This window comes from Malus sylvestris, chromosome 13, assembly GCF_916048215.2.
Source record: "Malus sylvestris chromosome 13, drMalSylv7.2, whole genome shotgun sequence".
Classification (NCBI taxonomy): Eukaryota; Viridiplantae; Streptophyta; class Magnoliopsida; order Rosales; family Rosaceae; genus Malus; species Malus sylvestris.
The window spans coordinates 31,310,176-31,336,831 of record NC_062272.1 but is presented as its reverse complement, the minus strand read 5'-3'; the positions used below and the strand labels follow the sequence as shown (position 1 = coordinate 31,336,831).

General features: G+C 35.5%; 1 long non-coding RNA gene across 1 annotated transcript; it reads left to right on the top strand.

The window, feature by feature from the left end:
- Window positions 1-33: 33 nt before the first annotated feature.
- On the top strand, window positions 34-25,995 carry LOC126597109 (uncharacterized). Its single transcript, XR_007614140.1, has 3 exons — window positions 34-132; window positions 368-452; window positions 25,685-25,995. It is a non-coding gene; the product is annotated as an uncharacterized LOC126597109 (long non-coding RNA).
- The last annotated feature ends 661 nt before the right edge of the window (window positions 25,996-26,656 follow it).

Genomic DNA, 26,656 nt, shown 5'->3' with positions numbered 1-26,656 from the left:
ATCTCTATCTCTCTGTGCCTGTAGGTGACTCAGATCGAGTGGAAATTCGAGAAAAAGAGTGCACAAGTTGTAAATGTAGTCGACAAAAGGGCAAAGCAAATCTCTAAGTCAACGCGACCGTGGATCGAAAAGGTATAAACACCCATCTCCGATGGACCCATGTTGGATAAAGAAACTTTGTGTAAATGAGTAAAGCAGCATGCATGTATTATCTTCTCCCCATGATAAACGTATTGAAACCTGATCACCCCAAAACATATCTATGCCCATGTGGACTCGAAACGTGTTGAGGACAAAGAATCAATCAACCCCTAAACTGATACACCTGTTTCCACGAGAACTCATACACTTGATTGTTCTGTTGCAGGGAAAATACTCCAGATCAGCAAAGGCAACGTGATGACAAAACTATTAGCTTACACTGAAGAATGGCTGCTTAGCAAAATAGAGAGGTATAAAATCACATCCCTGCTTGTGTATGACATATAAGGTTGGTATTCATGTAGATCTGCTACTGGATACATGATTCCGTCTAAAATGATCTCTCTGTGCATTAAGTCTTGTTTGTCTTGTTTGCGGGCTGCATAGAAATCAGGTGTTGAAGTAAGAGATAAAATGTAGAAGAGACTATTGGTAAACGAAAATAAAACAAGTAAAAGCAAATAAATTTTTGTTATGTGATTTTTTTTTAATTGTTATTTATTTATTGATGTATTGATTTATTGATTTTTTGTTTTTTGTTTTTTGTTTTTTTTTTGTATTTTTAATTAACACGAAATGCAGCCTAGGAATTTAAATGCAGCTAGAAATGGAAAGTAATGAAAGAAAAATGAAACAAAGTAAAGAAAAAGTTAGAAAATTGGGATGCCTCCCAATAAACGCTTTATTTAAAGTCTGTAGCTAGACGTTGCAGAAATCTGGTGGTTAAGTCACTAGATCCCTCAGAGTTAATGACTTGCGTGCTGTATCATAGGGTGATTCCAAGTATGGCTTGAGCCTGTGACCATTGACCTTGAATTCATGACTTGTGACCTCATTTTTTATCTCCACAGCCCCATGCGAATAAACTTTAGTGACCACATAGGGCCCTGTCCAACATGAGTTAAGTTTGCCTGGAAACACCTTTTGCCTTGTGTAAAATTCCCTGCGAAGAATTTTACTGTCATGAAATGCCTTAGTCTTGTCTGTGTAGATTTTTGAACTTTCATATGCATCATTATGAATCTCATAGAGCTCATTGAGCTCCAACTTACGCTTCTCCCCAGCTGAATCATATGCAAAATTTAGCTCTTTAATAGCCCAAAATGCCTTGTGCTCTAGTTCCATAGGTAAATGACTTGCTTTCCCATACACAAGTCTAAATGGCGACATCCCAATTGGGGTTTTAAAAGCTGTCATGTAAGCCCACAGCGAGTCATTTAATTTTAAACTCCAATCCCTACGTGTAGAGCCAACTGTTTTCTCCAAAATCTGCTTTAATTCTCTGTTTGAAACTTCTACTTGACCAAATATTTGTGGATGATAGGGTGTAGCCACGCGATGAGTAATCCCATACTTTGCTAATAAAGCTTCAAACTGTTTATTAATAAAATGCTTCCCCCATCACTAAGAATCACACGTGGAATTCCAAAACGTGGAAATATAATCCCCTGGAGGAATTTCAGTGGTACTAATCCTTGACCGATTTAGAAACATAGTCCATATCAACTAAAATGTACTGATTCCCATGAGATGATGGGAATGGTCCCATGAAATCAATACCCCAAACATCAAATAACTTAACAATTAGAATACTTTGCTGGGGCATCTCATTCCTTTTGGATTGGTTGCCGACTCTTTGACACATGTCACAAGCTTTGCACCAATTATTTGCATCTTTAAATAATGTAGGCCAAAACAACCCACTTTGTAGATTTTTCTCTGCTGTCATTTTCTGTCCAAAATGTCCCCCACATGCATATTGATGAGCAAAACGTAAAACACTATCTTGTTCAACCTTAGGAATGCACCTGCGAATAATTTGGTCTGGACAATACTTATATAAGTATGGTTCATCCCAGAAATAATGTTTGACATCAGACAAAAACTTCTTTTTCTGCTGAAATGAAAAATCGGGATGCACAACACCCGTAGCCAAATAATTAACAATGTCAGCAAACCAAGGTGTATTAATTTGGGTAGCAAAGAACTGCACATCTGGAAAACTCTCACTCAATGGTAGAGAATCTGCCTCCTTAGCTGCTAGAATAATTAATCTGGATAAATGGTCATCTACCACATTTTTACTGCCCTTCTTGTCTTTAATCTCGAGGTCAAATTGTTGAAGTAAAAGAACCCAACGAATCAACCTAGGCTTTGCATCCTTCTTAGACAACAAGTATTTTAATGCAGCATGACCAGTATAAACAATTATCTTAGCCCCAACCAAATAAGACCGAAACTTCTCTAAGGCAAATACAACTGCCAACAATTCCTTCTCTGTGATAGCATAGTTAAGCTGTGTATCATTGAGTGTACGACTTGCATAATAAATGACATGGGGAAGTTTGGCTTTCCGCTGTCCTAAAACTGCCCCAACAGCATAATTTGAAGCATCACACATTAATTCAAATGGTAAACCCCAATCTGGTGCAGCAATGATGAGTGTCGAAGTTAGGAGTGATTTCAACTTGTTGAACGCTTCTAAGCAAGCCTCATCGAAATTAAATGGTGCATCTTTAGCCAATAAATTGCACAAAGGTCAGTTAATCTTGGAGAAATCCTTGATGAACCGACGATAAAATCTTGCATGTCCCAAAAATGATCTAACACCTTTTACTGATGTAGGGGGTGGCAACTTTGCAATCACATCAATTTTAGCTTTGTCAACTTCAATGCCTTTGCTAGAAATTGAATGACCCAAAACAATTCCCTGTTTCACCATAAAATGACACTTTTCCCAATTCAGCACTAAATTTGTTTCTTGACAAAGAACTAATGACAAATTATGTAGGCACTGATCAAATAAATCTCCAAACACAGAAAAATCATCCATAAAAACTTCCACAATTCTTCAACCAAGCCAGAAAAGATACTCATCATACAATGCTGAAAAGTGGCGGGTGCATTGCATAACCCAAATGGCATCCTCCAATAGGCAAATGTCCTAAATGGACATGTAAATGTTGTCTTCTCTTGATCCTCTGGTGCAATTAGGATCTGATTGTACCCAGAATAGCCATCCAAGAAACAATAAAAAGCCCTACCAGCCAATCTTTCTAACATTTGGTCAGTAAACGGTAGAGGAAAATGATCTTTTCTTGTACCTGCATTTGGCATCCTATAATCCACACACACACGCCAGCCTATAGTTAAGCACATAGGAATAAGCTCATTGTTGTCATTTTTTGAAGGGAAAATTATGAGTTTTCATATGGGATTTCTAAATGACTATCATGCATATACAAATCAAATTTAATATACGAAAGCAGCGGAAGCATTTATAACAAATTATCAAAGCTATAGTCATGCAAATCCCCTTCAAGGTTCATAAGTTTATATATAATGCATCAAATAAAATTTAGAGAAAAAGAACAAAGTGAAGGTTTAGTCTTATACCTCTTGATCTAGACTTGAGACCAAGGATGGACCACCTCCAAGCCCTTTGTTCCTTGAACTCCTTGAGCCTAGCTTCCCTCCTTGCCTCCTCCACTTTGATAGAATGTGTGCTCCTAGGTTCTCTTCAAGTTTCCAAAGTAGGAAACCTCTAAAGATCCTCACCCACTAGTGTAGTGAGAAGGATGAAGGAATAACCAAAGGGTGAAAAATATGTTAGTAAAATCACGCCAAGGTGGCCGGCCTTTGTGAAGTTTTTAGAGAGAAATTCTTTTGCCTCTTTGTTGTTTTTAACCACACAAAAACCCTAATGAACAATATCTCATAAAGTTCCTTATATAGACAAAAGAAACCTAGTCAACAACTTGACTAAATATCTCACCCTCTTCACCTTAAAGTGGCCGGCCCTCTTTGTGTTGTTTGGGCTTTGGGCTTTCATTTATTTCAAGTCATCCAATGCTTGAATAAAAGCCCAATGGGTTTAGGCCCAATGGGCCCAATTAAACCCGAACGTTTCTTTAAGCCCAAAACGATCTTTATCGCTTTTATGATTTCTTTAGACCTTCTAAATTAATCACAACACTTAATTAATCCAATTAATTATTTCCATCATCCATTAATTACTCACTACAAGAGTGTATCGGTGTACAATCATTTTAGGTTCCAATTAGCAAGGCAGTGAGGTGATTGGCATCAATCCAATTGATTATATTTAATTCAATCACTTAGTGAATTAAAACTTCATTTTAATTCACCTTTCTTCTTTGATGACTACATTTAATCATATAGAAAAAACTCACAAGCTATGAGTGACATCTAACCATATGTCATAGCTACCCAAGCTAATGTAGAAGTTGTTCGGAGAACCTATTCATTTGGAATTACAATGTAATTCGATCCTTCTCTAAAACAATACTCTCAATCACATTACTAGGGTATGGATATATTATGTCAAACCCCTAATGTGATTATTCCTTCTTATATGATTCAATTGAGTCGTATAGGAACGCTTTCCTTTATTACGCTCGATACTTCAGCCAAAGATTCCCGAATCATATCTTAGAGTATTCTTCCTCACTTATCGAGGATTAGAGATTCCTTGTTGCGCATACACTTGCCTTCATGACTAAGTGGCTTAACCCCAACTATGCCGTTGACATTCTGATAGAGTGACTTTTGACATAATCAAAGATCAAGTACTTAACCACAAGACAACGACGATGCCTCAGGTCAAAGGACTACTTACATTATTCCAACCATTAGAGTTACTTGCTTGACATGTGAGTAGACCTCCATGCAAGTACTCTCGTTCGATTGTGTTCAGTGAACTCATTCCCTTAATGAGCACCTACATACTTGTCTTAGTGTCACAACACGAATGGGATGAGACTTTCCATCCTTCCAATTGAAGCAGACACAGTATGTACCGGTCTAAGCATTGTCGTATCCCTCCGACAATCCAATGACCAGGAACCTTTTGGACATAATGGTTATGTGAAGAAGGTCTCTGTAGTCTAACATCATTAGATTACTTCTTCAATCAATCCATTGTCCATGGATTCGCTATTTAGGACATATATCGTTTATTGAGATAGTCCTAATTAGTATCTTTGCCATTCGATGTATAAGAGTCATCTATACATCGATTCATTTGTCCTGAAAGGTTTCTTCCAAAGATTGACTTTCAGGGCATATTTCCAACAATCTCCCACTTGCACTAAAGTCAATCACTAGTGTATCTTATACATGCTAGTAGAGAGAGATTATGCTCGTAGGTTAACTTGGTTATGTATTAATCCCTTTTTATTTAAAAGGGATTTACTTATCAAATGTTTCTAAAACATTTGATGATGTCTCTTTATTGTGTTCGAATACTTTGATGAGACCTTGATTCCATGGCTTGAGCTATCGCCCCATTACGTCGTAGTATCCTACTAACGACCTTATGGTTTGGATTCAATCATTGGTTCTAAAAGAACCTCTTCCATTCAAAACACCTTTTGAAGTAGTTTCTAAAACTATATATCGACATATATTTCGTTTGTATACTTTATACAAACTTTGCTCCAACCTTGAGACCATTGTAGTACAATACTAACAATTCATTCATATGATCAGTACTTCATCCATTATGAAGTTCCATTTGTTAAAATGGCTTATTTTCACTTTGGTTAACAACCTAAGTGAATGCACGCTTCCAGAGTCCCATTCTGATGTTTCTTTCTTAAAGGCAATAATACTTTATCAGTTGCTTTGGTTCTGATCCTGGGATATAGTAATATCTTAAAGTGACAACCCATGTGGTTCTTCACCTTTGGATATCTACTTCACAAGTCCATACATGTGTCCCCTTTGTGATTTTATGACACATTCATTATAAGGGTTATGAAAGTGATTTCCTATCACATAGGAAAATGCTTTCTTAAATCTACAACATTTGAGATTTAATTCCCATATAACATTATTGAGATAGCCTTGCTATATCAATAAGTCCAATTTCAAGTCTATACTTCAAAATTGACCGTGTCATGTTTTGTCATTTCTCGAGTAACATTTATGTTTTATCAAGTCTATTGAATAGACTTTATTCACATCTTGTTGCTCAAATTGTGACATCACTCCCACTGGCCTTGTTGTAACTTAGAATTCATTCAAAAATAACAATTATATTTTCTTGATTTGAATGCATATTGCTCCCACTAACTTAAATGAATCACACACAAAAGAGTTCCTTCTCAAGTAATTCCATGAAATGTGTGACTTGCTTTATCAAGTCTATTCATTTAAATTATATGGTGTCATACACTATACTTCAAGTTTTAGTCATACTAAGAGCTTTAATGTAGTCATATAAGAATTATCCAAGTCTTTAGTGGAAGCATGGCTCCTACTAAGGATATAGAAACTCAACCATTCCTTCTAGGTGGTTGATATAATTCTTTATCAAAACTACATAGAGCAATATTGTTACATGAGATGTTGAATTTGGTTTGTCTTGTTGTTAAACCATATGTTGTGACTCATTTTGAAACTTATTCCCTTTTGTTTTATCAACTTGTCCATATGCTTGGTTATTTAGCTTGTTCTCATAAAAGAGAATGATGGACAACTCCCAACATATAACCATTTTATGCTAGGTTGACGAAACCAACATTCAAAGACTATTCTTTAGAATGTCACACAACATAGAATTTTAACGTTTGAAGAGCTTGAGTCTTTTAACAATTAAAATTACAAACTCTTAATAATAGTCAAGTACTATTATTCTTTAGACAACTATAAACCAATCATATTTAAGTTTATATCCATTTTCACACCTCCCACTATTTCTCATGACTTTAATGAGAAATCATTTCATACATTCAAAATGTATAAAAGTGGAGTATTTTGGTAGAAGACATTGTGTAGTAGCTTTAAAACATTTCAAGCTTATTTGTTTCAATCTTCACTAAGTTTAATGTCTTGTTATTAAGTGAATAAAGTCTTTAAACATTTTATAGATTTAGACACTTCTTTCTTGGTTTAATCACTAACACAATTGACATTTTAAAACCTTTTAAAGAATGCCCAATTAGTTGTTCAAAATTACTAATTGAATCAAGAGTGATCTTGATCATTGTGCTTTAAGTGATAACCATATAAGAAACATTTTTCTTATTACTTATATCATTATAATGTGATCTTCCTTTTCTTCAAGAAAGGATTCTCTAGACTTTTGTCAATTCATATAGAACTCATAAGTAGACAAATGGAACCAAATCTAAAGATTCATTGTATCCTTTTATGTCCTACATGTGAGATCTATCCACAATTGATAAATCTAAAGTTTGGTTATCACATTACAATAAGTGATATAACTCTTGTATCTCATCTAGGATACAACAAGACAATTTTCAATTCATAACATTACTTTAAGGAAATAGTATATTAAAAAGGCATTCTTCACATTACATTAATATGATAGTTCAAACATTCATAATGTTTAATACAAAAAATATTAGCTCTATACATTTAGAGACTAATTAAATACCTTTATACATTTAGGCGTTAATAGTGGTCTTCCATCATATGAAGCCACATAATAAGTTCTTATCAAAATAAGAAAGTTTAAAGACAATCTTTAATGCCTAACAAACTTCCTAAGTAGTGAGCAAAAAACATAATGGTCGAACCCTTCTCCACCTTTTCCTTGCCTGTTCCTCTTCTACTTGGCTCCTCCACCTATATACAATTATACAAGTGATTAGCCCTTTTTATCAAATATAAATATTTAGAAGATCTAACATTTAGAATTGAAGATAAGAACATAAACCATACCTTGTGGCTTGTCCTTAAGAGTTGGAAGGTATAACCTGCAATTCCTCTTCCAATGCCCCTCCTTTCCACAGTGGTGGCAAGTCCCCTTGGGCTCCATTGCCTTCTTTTTCTTCAATCCTCCTTTCGGTTTATGAGTTTTCATATGGGATTTCTAAATGACTATCATGCATATACAAATCAAATTTAATATATGAAAGCAGCAGAAGCATTTATAACAAATTATCAAAGCTATAGTCATGCAAATCCCCTTCAAGGTTCATAAGTTTATATATAATGCATCAAATAAAATTTAGAGAAAAAGAACAAAGTGAAGGTTTAGTCTTATACCTCTTGATCTAGACTTGAGACCAAGGATGGACCACCTCCAAGCCCTTTGTTCCTTGAACTCCTTGAGCCTAGCTTCCCTCCTTGCCTCCTCCACTTTGATAGAATGTGTGCTCCTAGGTTCTCTTCAAGTTTCCAAAGTAGGAAACCTCTAAAGATCCTCACCCACTAGTGTAGTGAGAAGGATGAAGGAATAACCAAAGGGTGAAAAATATGTTAGTAAAATCATGCCAAGGTGGCCGGCCTTTGTGAAGTTTTTAGAGAGAAATTCTTTTGCCTCTTTGTTGTTTTTAACCACACAAAAACCCTAATGAACAATATCTCATAAAGTTCCTTATATAGACAAAAGAAACCTAGTCAACAACTTGACTAAATATCTCACCCTCTTCACCTTAAAGTGGCCGGCCCTCTTTGTGTTGTTTGGGCTCTGGGCTTTCATTTATTTCAAGTCATCCAATGCTTGAATAAAAGCCCAATGGGTTTAGGCCCAATGGGCCCAATTAAACCCGAACGTTTCTTTAAGCCCAAAACGATCTTTATCGCTTTTATGATTTCTTTAGACTTTCTAAATTAATGACAACACTTAATTAATCCAATTAATTATTTCCATCATCCATTAATTACTCACTACAAGAGTGTATCGGTGTACAATCATTTTAGGTTCCAATTAGCAAGGCAGTGAGGTGATTGGCATCAATCCAATTCATTATATTTAATTCAATCACTTAGTGAATTAAAACTTCATTTTAATTCACCTTTCTTCTTTGATGACTACATTTAATCATCTAGAAAAAACTCACAAGCTATGAGTGACATCTAACCATATGTCATAGCTACCCAAGCTAATGTAGAAGTTGTTCGGAGAACCTATTCATTTGGAATTACAATGTAATTCGATCCTTCTCTAAAACAATACTCTCAATCACATTACTAGGGTATGGATATATTATGTCAAACCCCTAATGTGATTATTCCTTCTTATATGATTCAATTGAGTCGTATAGGAACGCTTTCCTTTATTACGCTCGATACTTCGGCTGAAGATTCCCGAATCATATCTTAGAGTATTCTTCCTCTCTTATCGAGGATTAGAGATTCCTTGTTGCGCATACACTTGCCTTCATGACTAAGTGGCTTAACCCCAACTATGCCGTTGACATTCTGATAGAGTGACTTTTGACATAATCAAAGATCAAGTACTTAACCACAAGACAACGACGATGCCTCAGGTCAAAGGACTACTTACATTATTCCAACCATTAGAGTTACTTGCTTGACTTGTGAGTAGACCTTCATGCAAGTACTCTCGTTCGATTGTGTTCAGTGAACTCATTCCCTTAATGAGCACCTACATACTTGTCTTAGTGTCACCACACGAATGGGATGAGACTTTCCATCCTTCCAATTGAAGCAGACACAGTATGTACCGGTCTAAGCATTGTTGTATCCCTCCGACAATCCAATGACCAGGAACCTTTTGGACATAATGGTTATGTGAAGAAGGTCTCTGTAGTCTAACATCATTAGATTACTTCTTCAATCAATCCATTGTCCATGGATTCACTATTTAGTACATATATCGTTTATTGAGATAGTCATAATTAGTATCTTTGCCATTCGATGTATAAGAGTCATCTATACATCGATTCATTTGTCCTGAAAGGTTTCTTCCAAAGATTGACTTTCAGGGCATATTTCCAACATTTGTAACTACTGTAATGCCAGTACGTTTAGGAACAACTTACATAGGACTTACCCATTTACTGTCTGAAACAGGATAAATCATACCTGCATCAAGTAATTTCATAACCTCTGTTCTGACCACCTATTTCATAATTGGGTTAAGGCGGCGTTAAGCATCAACTGTTGGCTTCATGTCGTCTTCTATTAAAATTATGTGCATACAAATTGCTGGGCTAATACCTTGATGTCGGCAATTGTCCATCCCAGTGCATCTTGATATTTCCTTAAAACACGAAGCAATTTATCTTCCTCTGTGGGAATTAAATCAGCTGCAACTATAACTGGCAGCGTTTGTGCAGCCCTTAAATGTGCATATTTTAAATGTTCGGGTAAAGGCTTCAGCTCCAATTTTGGTGGCTGCTGCCTGGACAGCTTAAGAGGCTGTTTTGGCTCCCCTAAGCTCTCGTAAACATTTCTAAACCTTGGCAACTGTGTGGGCAGACTGTCCAATGCGTGAATGTACTCAAGAACACCTTCATCTTCGGAATCTGTCCCAATTTCCCCTTGTAAAACGTGCAACAACTGATCTATATTTGAACTGGCATAAAAACTATCTTGAACCATACTGTCTAACACATCAATGCATATACATTCTTGCTGTTCAGCAGGATGTTTTGCTGCCTCAAACAAATTAAATACCACAGATTGGTTTTGAACTCATAAAGTTAGTGTTCTAGCATCCACATCAATTAAAGTCCTAGTTGTTGCCATAAATGGCCTCCCCGAAATAATAGATGTTTGAAGGTCTTCATCCATGTCTAAAATCGCAAAACCGCCGGTAGATAAAGATTATCAACCTTAATAATAAGATCTTCAATAACACCTCTTGGATAAGTGATTGAACGGTCAGCTAGTTGAAGTATAATTTATGTAGGCTTTAAATCTCCTTGTCCCAATCGCTGGAAAACAGAAAAAGGCATCAAATTAATACTCGCACCCAAATCAATTAAAGCACTTTTAAAATCAGAATTTCCCATAGTACAAGAAATATTAAAGCTCCCTAGATCTTTTTTCTTAGGTGGTAGTTTGTGTAGCAAAACTGCACTGCACTGTTATGTCAAAACAACTTTTTCCAGATCCGCAAGCTTTTTTTTGCTGCTGCAAACCTCTTTTAGAAATTTGGCATATGATGGAATTTTTTTTATTGCATCTAGTAATGAAATGTTGATTTGAACCTTGGATAATGTCTGCATAAAATCTTTGAGTTGCTGATCTCTTGCTTTAGGAATTACATGTTCAGGGTAAGGCAGTGGGGGATCATAAACATGCTGAGAAATATATTTTGGGACTGTTTCTGTACTGTGCAGATTCTGTTTTTCTGCAAATTCGTCAAGTTCTGCTGCTGGTATTTCAGATTTTGCAGAAATTGGCACTGCAGGCAGATTTTGTTCAGTATAGTTTACACGATTGTCATAACTTTTTCCACACCGTAAAGTTCGAACAACATTGCAGTCTTCATGTCTTCTTGGATTAGGCATTGTTTGACTAGGAAATTTGCCTTTTTCTCTGTCTGAAATCTGTGTAGCTAGCTACCCAAATTGTTGCTCCAAACGTTTAATTGATGCTTCAACATTTTGAATTGTTTTATTGCTTCCTTCCATGAATGTTTGTGTTGTAGCTGCTAGTTTAGAAAGTTGATCTTCCAAGGATGGTTTTGGTGGCACAAAAGGTTTTTGTACATGCCGGAATGGTTTTGAATTATTCTGATTATCACCCTATTTGAAATTAGGATGATTGTAATGAGTTGCATATGCATCATTCCTAGGCCTTTGATAACTATTCATCATATTAACATGTTGCTCCAAAAGGTTTGGGTAAGATTCTTCATGTGGACAGCCCAATATGTTGTGTGTAGCCATGCTACAGATAGTGCAAACTGTTGCTGCAGGTGGCTGCTGAAGGAAATTTTGTGAAAAACATGTTCATTTGAACAATATCTATGGCATGCAATTAACAATTAAAGGCGGAATCATGCTTGTATGCACTCAAAAACAAAACATTACCCATGAAATTCAAAGCCTAGTAGTTATGTGAACCAAGAGTCAACTCAAGGACAAAGTGAGTTGAGAGATTTTATACCTTTGTTGATTCCTCTTTGCATAAGCTAATCATCCAAGGAGAGGGCCTTCATTCCTTGCTTCTTAGCTCCATGGATTTCTTGGATGAGGAAGGTTGAAAGGATTCTCCAAGTTCCCAAATTTGAGAACCTCTAAGTCTCCACACCAAGGTAGGACTTGAAGAAAAGATGAGTGACCTAGATGAAGTAAGATTGCTAGCTAAAATCCTCTAGGGTGGCCGGCCTCTTAGAGAGAAAAGGGAGCTTGTGTTCTCATCTTTTCTCCAAAAAAAAAAAAAAACATAACCCTAAAGATGAAATGGCTATAAAGTTGCCTTTATACCACCTCACAACGGAGTGGCAAACTTGCAATTAAGCCAAGTTCACTACCCCTCTTTATATGGCCGGCCATTAAGGGTTCATTGGGCTTTCAAGCCCTTTGTGGTTTCAAGTTGTCATACAACTTGAGTTAATGGGCTTGACATTCAAATCCCATTGGGCCTTGCGGCCCAAAACTAACCCGAGGTCTATAACGAACTTATTCGTTTGATTAATTAACATATTAATTAATCCTAGCCATAAATAATTGAACCATTTAATTATCCTTACTCATCTCTATTGCTTCTTCAATCTCTATCTTACACGGTGTACGACCCATTAGGTTCCTTTTAGCGAGGCAGTGGACGATTAGAACTCTTTCAAATCGATTGTGAATTGAAACTTACTTTCAATTCTCCCCTTAGTGATTATACACGTTTAGGGCTTCCACAAACCGTAAGTGACACCTAACAGTATGTCATGGTTACCCAAGCTAATCAGAAGAGGTGGAGAACCTATTCAGTTTAGGATTACAATACAATACGGTCTTTCTCTAATACAATACTCTTGACCACATTGTTTGGTTTGATAGTTTACTCATGTCTACTATCAAATGTGATTCATTTACTTATATGATTACCTTGAATGTGATTTGGAATGACTTCATAAATCTCATTCATCCTCTGGCTAGAGATTCTTAATCATATCATAGAGTATTCTCCCTCAAACAGTTTGAAGGTTAGAGATCCCTTGTTGCGCATTCACTTGCCTCCATGGCTAAGTGGCTTAACCCCAACTATGTCGTGGACAACCTCGGATGGAGTGACTTTGACATAGTCAAAGATCAAGGACCTAACCACAAGACAACTATGATGCCTCAGGTCAAAGGACTACTTTGCATTATCCCAACCATGAGTTCTCATGTAACATGAGTATGAGAACTCCTTGTTGATCGCGTTTAGTAAACTCATTCTCTGTTGAGCACCTATGTACTTGTCTTGGTGTCAGTCACACCAATGACTTGAGACCAGTCACTCTCCCTAAGAGAAGACATAACACGTACTGATCTTAACGGACTGTTAATGCCTAATTGGCAATCCTATGATCAGGAATGTTTAGGATATGTATACGAAAAAGAATGGTCTCATGAATTTAACTTCTTTAGATCGCACTCTCCCAATTACATATTCATTGGACTTATCGTTTAAGTGTATAACATTTATATGAGACGGCTTCAAACAATATTCTTTGCCCCTTAAATTAAACTATATTAGTTTAATATGTGTAATGTCTGTAAAGTATCACCATATGCTTGGTTTTAGGGCACATTTCCAACAATCTCCCACTTGCACTAGAGCCAATCAGCTTGGTTATCAATGATGATACCTCTTCTGTAGTCATTTCAAAAATGGCTGAGTAGTAGCCCTAGACAATGGATATCTATATGTTACCTATAGAAGCAACCTTGAGAATAACGACGTCACCATTATACATGATTCTTAATCATGTGGTTTAGTCTGTCATTTGAGTTCGGATCATGATGAGACCTTGATTCCCTAGCTTGAGCTATCGCCCCATTAGTGTTGTAATGTCGATACACTAGAGACACTTTCTGGTTGGAACCGAATAGAGAATTCATGAATGAACTTTCTCATCCAAACAACATTGTTGTAAGCTTCTATATGGCAATATATTTTGCATTCACAATGGAACACACTAAAGTCATTACTTTTAATGTTTCCATCCAAATATCACTTTAGTCATAATAAAGAGATATCTGATTATCTTTTCATTCATAAAAAAGAAACATCTAACGATGGATTAGATTCATAATCTAATACATTTACGCTTCCATTACGTTACTCTAATTCTTCCTCATTCTTGAGGAATCCATCCTTTATTATTTCTCAAATACTTAAGGATTCACTTGATAGTTGCCATGGTTCTAATCTTGGGCTTGCATTGATATCGTCTTGTACCGATATTGGTACAACTCATATCATTGTTTTTCATACAATATGAAATACATAAATCACCTTTCTGCATATACATAAAGGATTTTATTTACACATTATTTCTTTGGGAGTCGAAGGGTACGTTCCCTTCGAGAAGACCTACCTCCTAGTCTCACTAGAGTTGTTCTTCTGATTGAAGTTTATCATCATATGAAAACTTCCTAGCATCTTTTTGTCTATCATTAGGGCTTGATATAATCCAATTATATCCTGAAATCTATCATTATAGATTTCCATCACATGTTTATAAACTATGTCTCCCATATACGTTCTATCGTTATAGAATGTTTAAAGTCATAACTTTAACGAAGAAGTATTCATTTCATTTCCAGAATTAATATATCATATGTGTATATATTCAAATTTAGGAACATGATTGACTCCCACTAATCTTTTGTAAACCTAGTAAACAAAAGATTCATTTACATCTTTATGAGAAATCAAACGATTTGATCTTTCTCTCATAAGACGCTTATAGCTCCCACTAGCTTGCTAAGATTCATGATGGATGGATCTCTACAACTTACATGTCTTGTGATTCATAGTTTTAGACATATATTATCAAGACTATCTTAATAATGGTTTCGGAAACCCATATTATGTCCAAACATTGAATCACCATTTAGTTGTAGCTACCAATCTTTGAATTAATTGAAACCAAGACTACGTCAAAGATGGTTTCTTCCAAGTCAACCAATCTCTTTGATTGTAGTCATCTTAAGCTACCAATTAGCTATTAAAGGTTTCACTATTTCGGGCCAAATGGTACTTTACCATTTCCTTGAGTATATGTCGTATGTACACTCAATGTAGTCATAAGGATTTTCATTCTTATTTCTTTCGAATTAAGAGGTGTAACTCTATGATATAGTCATAAAGTTCAAACCATTCAACTGAGATGGTTTATAAATCCTTCTCGACTACCTTGGAGTTGTGGTGTAGGAACTAGGTTGTTATATTTGTTGATTATCTTGTCTCTCAAAGAACCCATTCTTTCAGTTCTATCTCTCGTTCATTTGCGCTTAGGCAAATCATATTGTAGGATTACAATGAACTACCCAACAAAACAACATTTGTTAGTTGGTTTGTAGAAGTGATATTCAAAGGTTAATTTAAGGATATCCACAAGATAATTCTCAAACAAATATTGCTTATTAGCACACAACCCCAAATCTTAACACGATTAAGACTTATCTTTCTTTCCAACTACATCCTATGGAGTCATGAAAATTTTGGAAGATCTTCTAATTGACAATCATATTGTCTTAGAAGTGTATATCTTATATATGGGTAATTGATAACATCCAACGAACTAAATCTTATTTGAGTTCGTTCTTCTCTTAATGGAGAAATCCATTATCTTATGATGCTTCTTTCCTTGATATCTTTCAAGGCAACTGTTCTAAAGTGTTACCTTTCCTTGGATCAAATCTAAGGAGGTAAATACTTTAGACATCTTACTCATCAACTTACATTTCTTGAATTCTTTGAAACCTTTTGCAAAGTATTCGGACTTGTGTTTATTCAAAATAAATGATAGTCCAACCGAGAGCGATCTTCGGTGAATGTCATACAACATGAGTAGTATTATGTTGTGGACAAGTGCCACTAACATCTAAGTGAATTAACCTCAACAACTTTGTGATTATTTCTTCCTTTCCAAAAGAATAAAGATTCAAACATTTTGCCTCTATACAATTTTAATAAGAAGGCATTGGATCCGGATCTAACGATCCAAAGCATCCATCTATGACCAACTCGTAATTTATGTTTTAGAGGTAGCACAACTCAGTTGGGATTAGTCACTACCTTGCAACCTTTTGTGTTTTAAGCATCGTTATATTCTAAACAGTTAACACTACCATATCATCTCTACTATAGAGATAATCAATTAGATTACAATAATCTAATCATTCATTAATAAAGAACAATGTTTTGTCAAACAAAACATTTATCCATCTCTCATAGTGACGGAAACATTCATCCATATCATCTCTACTATAGAGATAATCAATTAGATTACAATAATCTAATCATTCATTTTGTTCTCATCTTTTCTCCAAAAGAAATCCTAATGAAGAAAAGGCTATAGAGTCACATTTATACCTACCTTCATTGGAGTGGCAAACTTGTAATAAGTCCAAAACCCACTCCTTTATCAATATGGCCTGCCATAGGGTTTTATTGGGCTGTTTGGGCCTTTGTGAATTATTAGTCATTAAGTTGTCATACAACTTAAGTCAATGGGCTTGACGTTCGAAACCCATTGGGCCTTGAGGCCCAAAACTAACCCGAGGTCTTTAACGAACTTTATTCGTTTGACTAATTAACATATTAATTAATCCTTGCCATAAATAATTAAACCATTTAATTATCTTTACTCATCTCCGTTGTTTCTTCAATCTCTACCTTACACGGTGTACGATCCATTAGGTTCATTTTAGCAAGGCAGTGGGCGATTAGAACTCTTTCAAATCGATTGTGAATTGAAACTTACTTTCAATTCTCCCTTTAGTGGTTATACACGTTTAGGGCTTCCACAAACCATGAGTGACACCTAGCTCTATGTCATGGTTAGCCAAGCTAATCAGAAAAGGTGGAGAACCTATTCAGTTTAGGATTACAATGCAATACGGTCTTTCTCTAATACAATACTCTTGACCACATTGTTTGGTTTGATAGTTTATTCATGTCTACTATCCAATGTGATTCACTTACTTATATGATTACCTTGAATGTGATTTGGAACGATTTCCTAAATCTCATTCATACTCTGGCCAGAGCTTCTTAATCATATTATAGAGTATTCTCCCTCAAACGGTTTAAAGGTTAGAGATCCCTTGTTGCGCATTCACTTGCCTCCATGCCTAAGTGGCTTAACCCCAACTATGCCGTTGACACCTTCTGACGGAGTGGCTTTGACGTAGTCAAAGATCAAGGACCTAACCATAAGACAACTATGATGCCTCAGGTCAAATGACTACTTTGCATTATCCCAACCATGAGTTCTCATGGGACATGAGTATGAGAACTCCTTGTTGATCGTGTTCAGTAGACACATTCTCTATTGAGCACCTACATACTTGTCTTGGTGTCAGTCACACCAATGACTCGAGACCAGTCACTCTCCCTAAGAGAAGACATAGCACGTACTGATCTTAACGGACTATCAATGCCCAATTGGCAATCCTATGATCAGGAACGTTTAGGATATGTATACGAAAGAGAATGGTCGCATGAATTTAACTTCTTTATATCGCATTCTCCCAATTACATATTCCTTGGACTTATCGTTTAAGCGTATAACATTTATATGAGACGGCTTCAAACAATAATCTTTGCCCTTTATATTAAACTATATTAGTTTAACATGTGAAACGTCCGTAAAGTATCATCATATGATTGGTTTTAGGGCACATTTCCAACAATCTCCTACCTACGCTAGAGCCAATTAGCTTGGTCATCAGTGATGATACCTCTTCTGTAGTCATTTCAAAAATGGTTGAGTAGTAGGACTGGACAATGGATATCTATATGTTATCCATAGAAGCAACCTTGATAATAACGACGTCTCCATTATACATGATTCTTAATGATGTGGTTTAGTCTGTCATTTTAGTTCGGATCATGATAAGACCTTGATTCCTTGGCTTGAGCTATCGTCCCATTAGTGTCATGGTGTCGGTACACTGAAGACACTTTCTGGTTCGAACTGAATAGAGAGTTCATAAATGAACTTTCCCATCCAATCAACATCGTTGTAAGCTTCTATATGGCAATATATTTTGCATTCACAATGGAACACACTAAAGTCATTACTTTTAATGCTTCCATCCAAATATCTCTTTAGTCATAATAAAAAGATATATGATTATCTCTTCGTTCATAATGAAGCAACATCCAATGATGGATTAGATTCATAATCTAATGCATTTACGCTTCCATTATGTTACTCTAATTCTTCCTCATTCTTTGAGGAATATATACCTTTAGTATTTCTTAAATACTTAAGGACTCACTTGATAGTTGCCATGGTTCTGATCCTGGGCTTGCATTGATATCGTCTTGTACCGTTCTAGGTACAACTCATATCAATGTTTTGCATACAATATGAAATACGTAAATCACCTTTTTGCGTATGCATAAAGGATTCTATTTATGCATTATGTTTCTTTAGGAGTCAAAAGGGTATGTTCCCTTTGAGAAGAGCAACTTCCTAGTCTCACTAGAGTTGTCCTTCTGATTGAAGTTTATCATCATATGAGAAACTTTCTAGCATCTTTTGTCTATCATTAGGGCTTGATATAATCCAATTATATCCTGAAATCTATCATTATAGATTTCCATCCCATGTTTATAGACTATGTCTCCCATATACATTCTATCGTTATAGAATGTTTAAAGTCATAACTTTAACGAAGAAGTATTCTTTTCATTTTGCAAAATTAATATATCATATATGTACATATATATATATATATATATTCAAATTTAGGAACATGATTAACTCCTACTAATCTTTTGTAAATCTAGTAAACAAAAGATTCATTTACATCTTTATGAGAAATCAAACTATTAGATCCTTCTCTCATAAGATGCTTGCAGCTCCCACTTGCTTGGTAAGATTCATGATGGATGGATCTCTACAACTTACATGTCTTGTGATTCATAGTTTCAGACATATATTATCAAGACTATCTTAATAATGGTTTCGGAAACCCATATTATGTTCAAACATTGAATCACCATTTAGTTGTAGCTACCAATCTTTGAATTAATTGAAACCAAGACTATGTCGAAGATGGTTTCTTCCAAGTCAACCATTCTCTTTGATTGTAGTCACCTTAAGCTACCAATTAGCTATAAAGGTTTCATTATTTCGGGTCAAATGGTACTTTACCATTTCCTTGAGTATATGTCGTATATACACTCAATGTAGTCTTAAGGATTTTCATTCTTATTGCTTTCGAATTAAGAGGTGTAACTCTATGACATAGTCATAAAGTTCAAACCATTCAACTGAGACAGTTTAAAAATCCTTCTCGAATACCTTGGAGCTTGTGGTGTAGGAACTAGGTTGTTATATTTGTTGATTATCATCTTGTGTCTCAAAGAACCCATTCTTTGAGTTCTATCTCTCGTTCATTTGCGCCTAGGCAAATCATATTGCAGGATTACAATGACCTACCCAACAAAACAACATTTGTTAGTTGGTTTATAGAAGTGATATCCAAAGGTTAATTTAAGGATATCCACAAGATAAGTCTCAAACAAATATTGCTTATTAGCACACAACCCCAAATCTTAACAAGATTAAGACTTATCTTTTTTTCCAACTACATCCTATGGAGTCATGAAAATTTTGGAAGATCTTCTAATTGACAATCATATTGTCTTAGAAGTATATATCCTATATATGGGTAATTGATAACATCCAACAAACTAAATCTTTTTCAAGTTCGTTGTTCTCCTAATGGAGAAATACATTACCTTATGATGCTTCTTTCCTTGATATCTTTCAAGGAAACTGTTCTAAAGTGTTTCCTTTCCTTGGATCAAATCTAAGGAGATAAATACTTTAGATGTCTTACTCATCAACTTACATTCTTGAATTCTTTGAAACGTTTTAAAAAGTATTCGGCCTTGTGTTTATTCAAAATAAACGATAGTCCAACTGAGAGCGATCTTCAGTGAATGTCATACAACATGAGTAGTATTATGTTGTGGACAAGTGCCACTAACATCTAAGTTAATTAACCTCAACAACTTTGTGATTCTTTCTTCCTTTCCAAAAGAATAAAGATTCAAACATTTTGCCTCTATACAATTTTAACAAGAAGGCATTGGATCCGGATCTAATGATCCAAAGCATCCATCTATGACCAACTCATAATTTATGTTTTAGAGGTATCACAACTCAGTTGGGATTAGTCACTACCTTCCAACCTTTTGGGTTTTAAGCATCGTTATATTCTAAACAGTTAACACTACCATATCATCTCTATTATAGAGATAATCAATTAGATTACAATAATCTAATCATTCATTAATAAAGAACAATGTTTTGTCAAACAAAACATTTATCCATTTCTCATACGGAATTAAGTTCTTTTATTCAATTGGAATGTAAAGGCAATCTTTGTTTTTCCATTTTGTTTGGTAGTTCATATGAGGAAGTAAGTACTACCTGCTTTCGCAGAGATCTACATTTGATTCACGTTCTGAATGTGAAGTACTTTTTCTTCTCTCATTATCTTCTACTTCTTATTAGCCACACTTTTACAACGATTGTAAAACATAGTTACTAATACGGAATCAAGCATTCAAGTAGAAGAACCAACTATTTTGAACTATTCAAGAACAATTTACAACACCTTCGAAACGTGTGTTCTTGACACTTGCAAGACATTTCTTGCAAATACCCCTTCCAATGTCCATCCTTTCATAAAGAAAGTTTGTTCCCTTGGAGTTATTTTGCCTTCTTCATTTGACTTCTCCTTTGACTACAATCGTCATGGTCCCTAAACTCCCATTATCTCTCTTGAAACATATTTCAATTGTGTTATATACATCAAACAATTTGGAGAGTGTGTGGTTATTGTTCACTATATAGTTTACAATAAAGTTAGTGAACCATTTGGATAGGGACAGGAAAGTCCTTCCCTAGTTTCCATCTCTAGAAGTGGTTTAACACTTCGACACTCAATGATTCAAAATCATCATAAGTCCATGTTGATAGACTATTTTTGTCAACCAACCATTATGTTCTAAACACAATTACAAACTTTCAAGAGTTGTTCAAGGCAACTCTCATTTCTTCATGCAACAATTTGTAAGTGAAGAATCATGGCACATAAAGTGTCCATGCCCTTGTGCTTACTTCTCAAGTTCCTTGTTCATGTAACAAAGAAACGAGCACTAATGTTTGCGTTAACTAAGGGTTGTTCAAAGCAGCTGTTACTTCTTCATACAACAATTTGTAATTGAAGAATTATGACATTAAAAGTGTTCTCCTCTTTATGATAGACTTATCTAACATGTTCTTCCAATGATACATTATCAATAGGAAGATTGTGAGGATGAGACTATTTAGGTACATATACAAGCCATTAAAGACAATCTATGGGATTGTAGTACCAAGTCCAAAAACTAAAGCTTTCAGCTTTTTCTTTGTCAAGTTTTGGATAGCGTTTGCAAATATATTGGTAAATAAATACATAACGAATATAAATTGATTGATTTTAAGCCATTTGATCCGGGTCTTTAAATCAAATAGCACCACCCACTATTTTTGGCAAATTCCATATCCCTCATCGGAATTCGAGAGTTTTGGAGGAAACTCTTAGTAGGGTATGGGAGACTCATTATTACCAAGCCCACCTCACAATGATATGATGTTGGCTAGCATCAATAATAATGAGACAGTACACTTACACATTTGCATCTCTTGCAAGTACCCATCTTATTTGGCCTTTAGAGAATGAAGCCTCACAATGATATGATATTGGCTCCATTGCACTTAGTTAAGTCAGTCCCACCATGCAAGTTCGAGTAGGGGTTCAAGAACAACCTCACAATGATATGATGTTGATCATTCTCGTTGCCTACCTTCACAACATCATGTATGCATATAGAACTCCTCTTGAGTGTAAGCATGCACTTTGTACTCCCTCATGATAAGGTGAAGTCGGTGTACGAGTCATAAACGATCAGAGCCTACCACGGTGGAAGTCCACGAAAGAGGGTTCAAAGCACTCTCACGCTTATCAACTTAATAATGGTTTGGTTGAGGGTTTTAGGTCTCATCACATATAAGCATGCATTTTAATCTTATTAAAACAATTTGGTCCTATTACAACTTTTAGTCCATGTGATTGATTTAGTTGTATATGATACTTCCACTATGCTTGTAAAACGGTTTTTAAAGCAAGAGTATATGGTACTACTAACATAAGGTTTGCATTCATTGATGGACTATATAGTTGCCTTAGGGCCTTAGGATGACTATGAACCTTTGATTAGATCCAACATGAGCCTAGTGTTGGATCTCGGTCTAGGGATGGTGATTGATTTTAGTTACGCGTTTAATCATATTAAGGATTGTTTTTCCTATTGGGCGCTGGACCCAACTACTCGAATTTCATGGATATCAAATAAAACAAGAAAGGAGAACTTCAAAGTAAAGAAGAGCTTATGCTCTGTTACAACATTTGATCAAAACAAATTACTTTAAAGTAAAGAAGAGCTTATGCTCTTTTACAACACTTGATCATATCAAATTACAACCAAAATCTAATCTACACATTCCCATGGTTCAAACAAATTTGAGACGGCCTTTCACATAGCTCAATTATCGTAGGCTTAGGTTCATAATCACCCTTTCTTTAATTAATTAACGCTTTAACTAATTAAACTTGAATGCAACATTTTCATTTGGTTTTTGTATCTATAGAATTGATTTAAATGGAGCTAAAATGAAATGAAAATCCAATTCTCATTTAAAGATACAAAACTATTTTGTTCTCAACTAATGTGGGCCGAAAAGCAATAACCTCAACCATTGGGCTATATTGCAAAACATAAACTTTTGAGGTCCCTTTGTAAAAACACAAAAGTCCACTATTTCATTTAATTACAACTAGAACCCAAAAATTTCAACAAATGCAAAAACTTCATTAAAGGAGCAAAACAATTTGTCCTTTAGTGATTTTGGGTCTGTACGTAAAAAAGTAAATTTTCGGGTCAAAGTACAAATACACAAAAGTATCGAAACTTTATGTAATTGCATAAAAGCCCCAAAAGTACCCTACTTTAGGGGTGGCCGGTTTTGGTGAGAGTTTTGTCATAAAACTTTTGAAATTTTTTCAACAAAGTGAAAGGTAATGGGTTGGTTTGAAAAAGTAGGTATGGATGTGTAAGAGAAGTACCAATCATGTACAAAAACATCAAACACATTTTCAACTTTCAATCACTATTTCAAAAAAAAAAAAAATATCTTGTGATTGAAAAGTTACACCATCCATCATTAAAACAAAGACTTTATGTAATCAACCAAAACTTTGAATCAAAATTCCCAACCTTTTTGTTCTTGCCAAGAACGTAACAAGAACAATGAAGAACATCCATGAAAACTCATAAAAGCTACATGAACATTTTTCACCCAAAGACACCCCAAAAACTCTCAAACTAAAGGGAAATAACATATTACCATACTAGGGTACTTAGGGGTTCCTAATGTCACTTTAAAACACCTTTAACAAGACAAACATGAACCCAAAAATCCACCCTTTGGATTTGGCCGAATTTCCCCAAAAACATGGCACCAAATTTTAGCTCCAAAATTCATGCTCATATGAACTACATCTACAACATTTGAGATGGCAAATTTTCTAACAAAATTTACATTCAAAGAAGCAAGAATAAAGCTTGTAACAATTACAACATTCAAATCATAAACTATGAAAATACAAAACCCAAAAGGATTCACCAACTACTAGACCTAGGCTCTTGATACCACTTGAAGGAAATTTTGTGAAAAACAGGTTCATTTGAGCAACATCTAAGGCATGCAATTAACAATTAAAGGCGGAATCATGCTTGTATGCACTCAAAAACAAAACATTACCCATGAAATTCAAAGCCTAGTAGAAGGGTGAACCAAGACTTAACTCAAGAACAAAGTGAGTTGATAAATCTTATACCTTAGTTGATTCCGCTTTGCAAAAGCAAAGGCTAATCACCCAAGGAGAGGGCCTTCATTCCTTGCTTCTTAGCTGCATGGATTTCTTGGATGAGGATGGTTGAAAGGATTCTCCAAGTTCCCAAAGTTGAGAACCTCTAAGTCTCCACACCAAGGTAGGACTTGAAGAAGAGATGAGTGACCTAGAGAAAGCAAGATTGCTAGCTAAAATTCTCTAGGGTGGCCTGCCTCTTAGAGAGAAAAGGGAGCTTGTGTTCTCATTTTTTCTCCAAAAAAAAAACCCTAAGGATGAAATGGCTATAAAGTTGTCTTTATACCACCTCACAATGGAGTGGCAACTTGCAATTAAGCCAAGTTCACTACCCCTCTTTATGGCCGGCCATTAAGGGTTCATTGGGCTTTCAAGCCCTTTGTGGTTTCAAGTTGTCATACAACTTGAGTTAATGGGCTTGACATTTAAATCTCATTGGGCCTTGCGGCCCAAAACTAACCCGAGGTCTATAACGAACTTATTCGTTTGATTAATTAACATTCAAACCATGAGTGACACCTAGCAGTATGTCATGGTTACCCAAGCTAATCAGAAAAGGTGGAGAACCTATTCAGTTTAGGATTAGAATGCAATACGGTCTTTCTCTAATACAATACTCTTGACCACATTGTTTGGTTTGATAGTTTATTCATGTCTACTATCCAATGTGATTCATTTACTTATATGATTACCTTGAATGTGATTTGGAATGACTTCCTAAATCTCATTCATACTCTGGCCAGAGATTCTTAATCATATCATAGAGTATTATCCCTCAAACGGTTTGAAGGTTAGAGATCCCTTGTTGCGCATTCACTTGCCTCCATGGCTAAGTGGCTTAACCCCAACTATGTCATGGACACCCTCGGATGGAGTGACTTTGACATAGTTAAAGATTAAGGACCTAACCACAAGACAACTATGATGCCTTAGGTTAAAGGACTACTTTGCATTATCCCAACCATGAGTTCTCATATGACATGAGTATGAGAACTCCTTATTGATCGCGTTCATTGAACTCTGTTGAGAACCTATGTACTTGTCTTGGTGTCAGTCACACCAATGACTCGAGACCAGTCACTCTCCCTAAGAGAAGACATAGCACGTACTGATCTTAACGGACTGTCAATGCCCAATTGGCAATCCTATGATCAGGAATGTTTAGTATATGTATACAAAAAGAATGGTCTCATGAATCTAACTTCTTTAGATTGCATTCTCCCAATTACATTTTCCTTGGACTTATCGTTTAAGCATAGAACATTTTTATGAGACGGCATCAAACAATAATCTTTGCCCTTTAAATTAAACTATATTAGTTTAACATGTGAAATGTCCGTAAAGTATCATCATATGATTGGTTTTAGGGCACATTTCCAACAGCTACTGCTGTGTAGAATTTGCTATCTGTTGTAGAATAATATCAAACTTGGCATCAATCTTCTTCTCCATTTTTTCCATTTGTGCAGACATATTAGGAGAACCTATTGAGAACTCAGAAATGCCCCTTTTATGTGAATGTTCTACTGCCCACTGTTGAGATTCTGTAGCCATCGTATCAAATAATTCAAACGCCTCTCTTGTAGATTTATTTGACAATTAACCCCCAACTGATGCATTAACATGGCTTTTAGATGTAGGATTAAGCCCATCAAAGAAAATATTCATTTGTGTATCTGGATCAATATTAACATGTGGAGATTTTATATACATCTCTGTATATCTCTCCCATGCTTCATGAAATTCTTCGTTTGGCTTTTGAGAGAATGCCATAATCTCCCGCTTGTAATTTAATGTCTTGGATGCCGGATAATATTTGTTCAGGAATCTTGTATGCAATTGTTGCCAAGTAGTAATACTATTAGCTGGTAGAGTGAATAACCAAGTTTCAGCCTTATCCTTCAAAGGAAAAGGAAAAAGACGTAACTTAATAGCCTCAGCAGAAAAACCCCTGATCAAAATATTTTTACAACCCATGATGAAATTTGCAACATGTAAATTCGCATCCTCGTTAGGTAGCCCATGGATAGTAGGTAAAATTTCAAGCATATGGTACTTGATCTCAAATGAATCGCCATCTTCTTGGGCAGGATACACAATACAATTAAGAACATCATTGGCTCAGGCAGCCAATGACTTTCTGAGTGGCCTGCCTGCTGCAGGCAATTGCAACGCCATTGTGATTTTACTATCTACAAAACCAGCAAACAATTCCTGCAGGAACGTGCCTTGCAGTTCACAGTCCCAAACCAAATTATTTTCTCTCCTCTGTCTATGCAGTGTACGCTTACAAAATCTGCAATAACACAAAAGCGTTAAAAGAATTTGAATTTTTTTTTCCTTTTTTTTTTTACGAAAAATAAAAAAATAATCATAAAAGGTTTAAACAAAAATTATCCAAAATAGTCTCCGGCAGCGGCGCCAATTTCTTGATAGGATTTTTAACGTCTATGCAAATAGGGTCAAAATCACATGAAATACTTGCAAGAATACAAGGATGTTCTAGTATAGATGCTCATGCAAGGTCGTTTTCCTCAAGGACTATTTGGATAATTTAT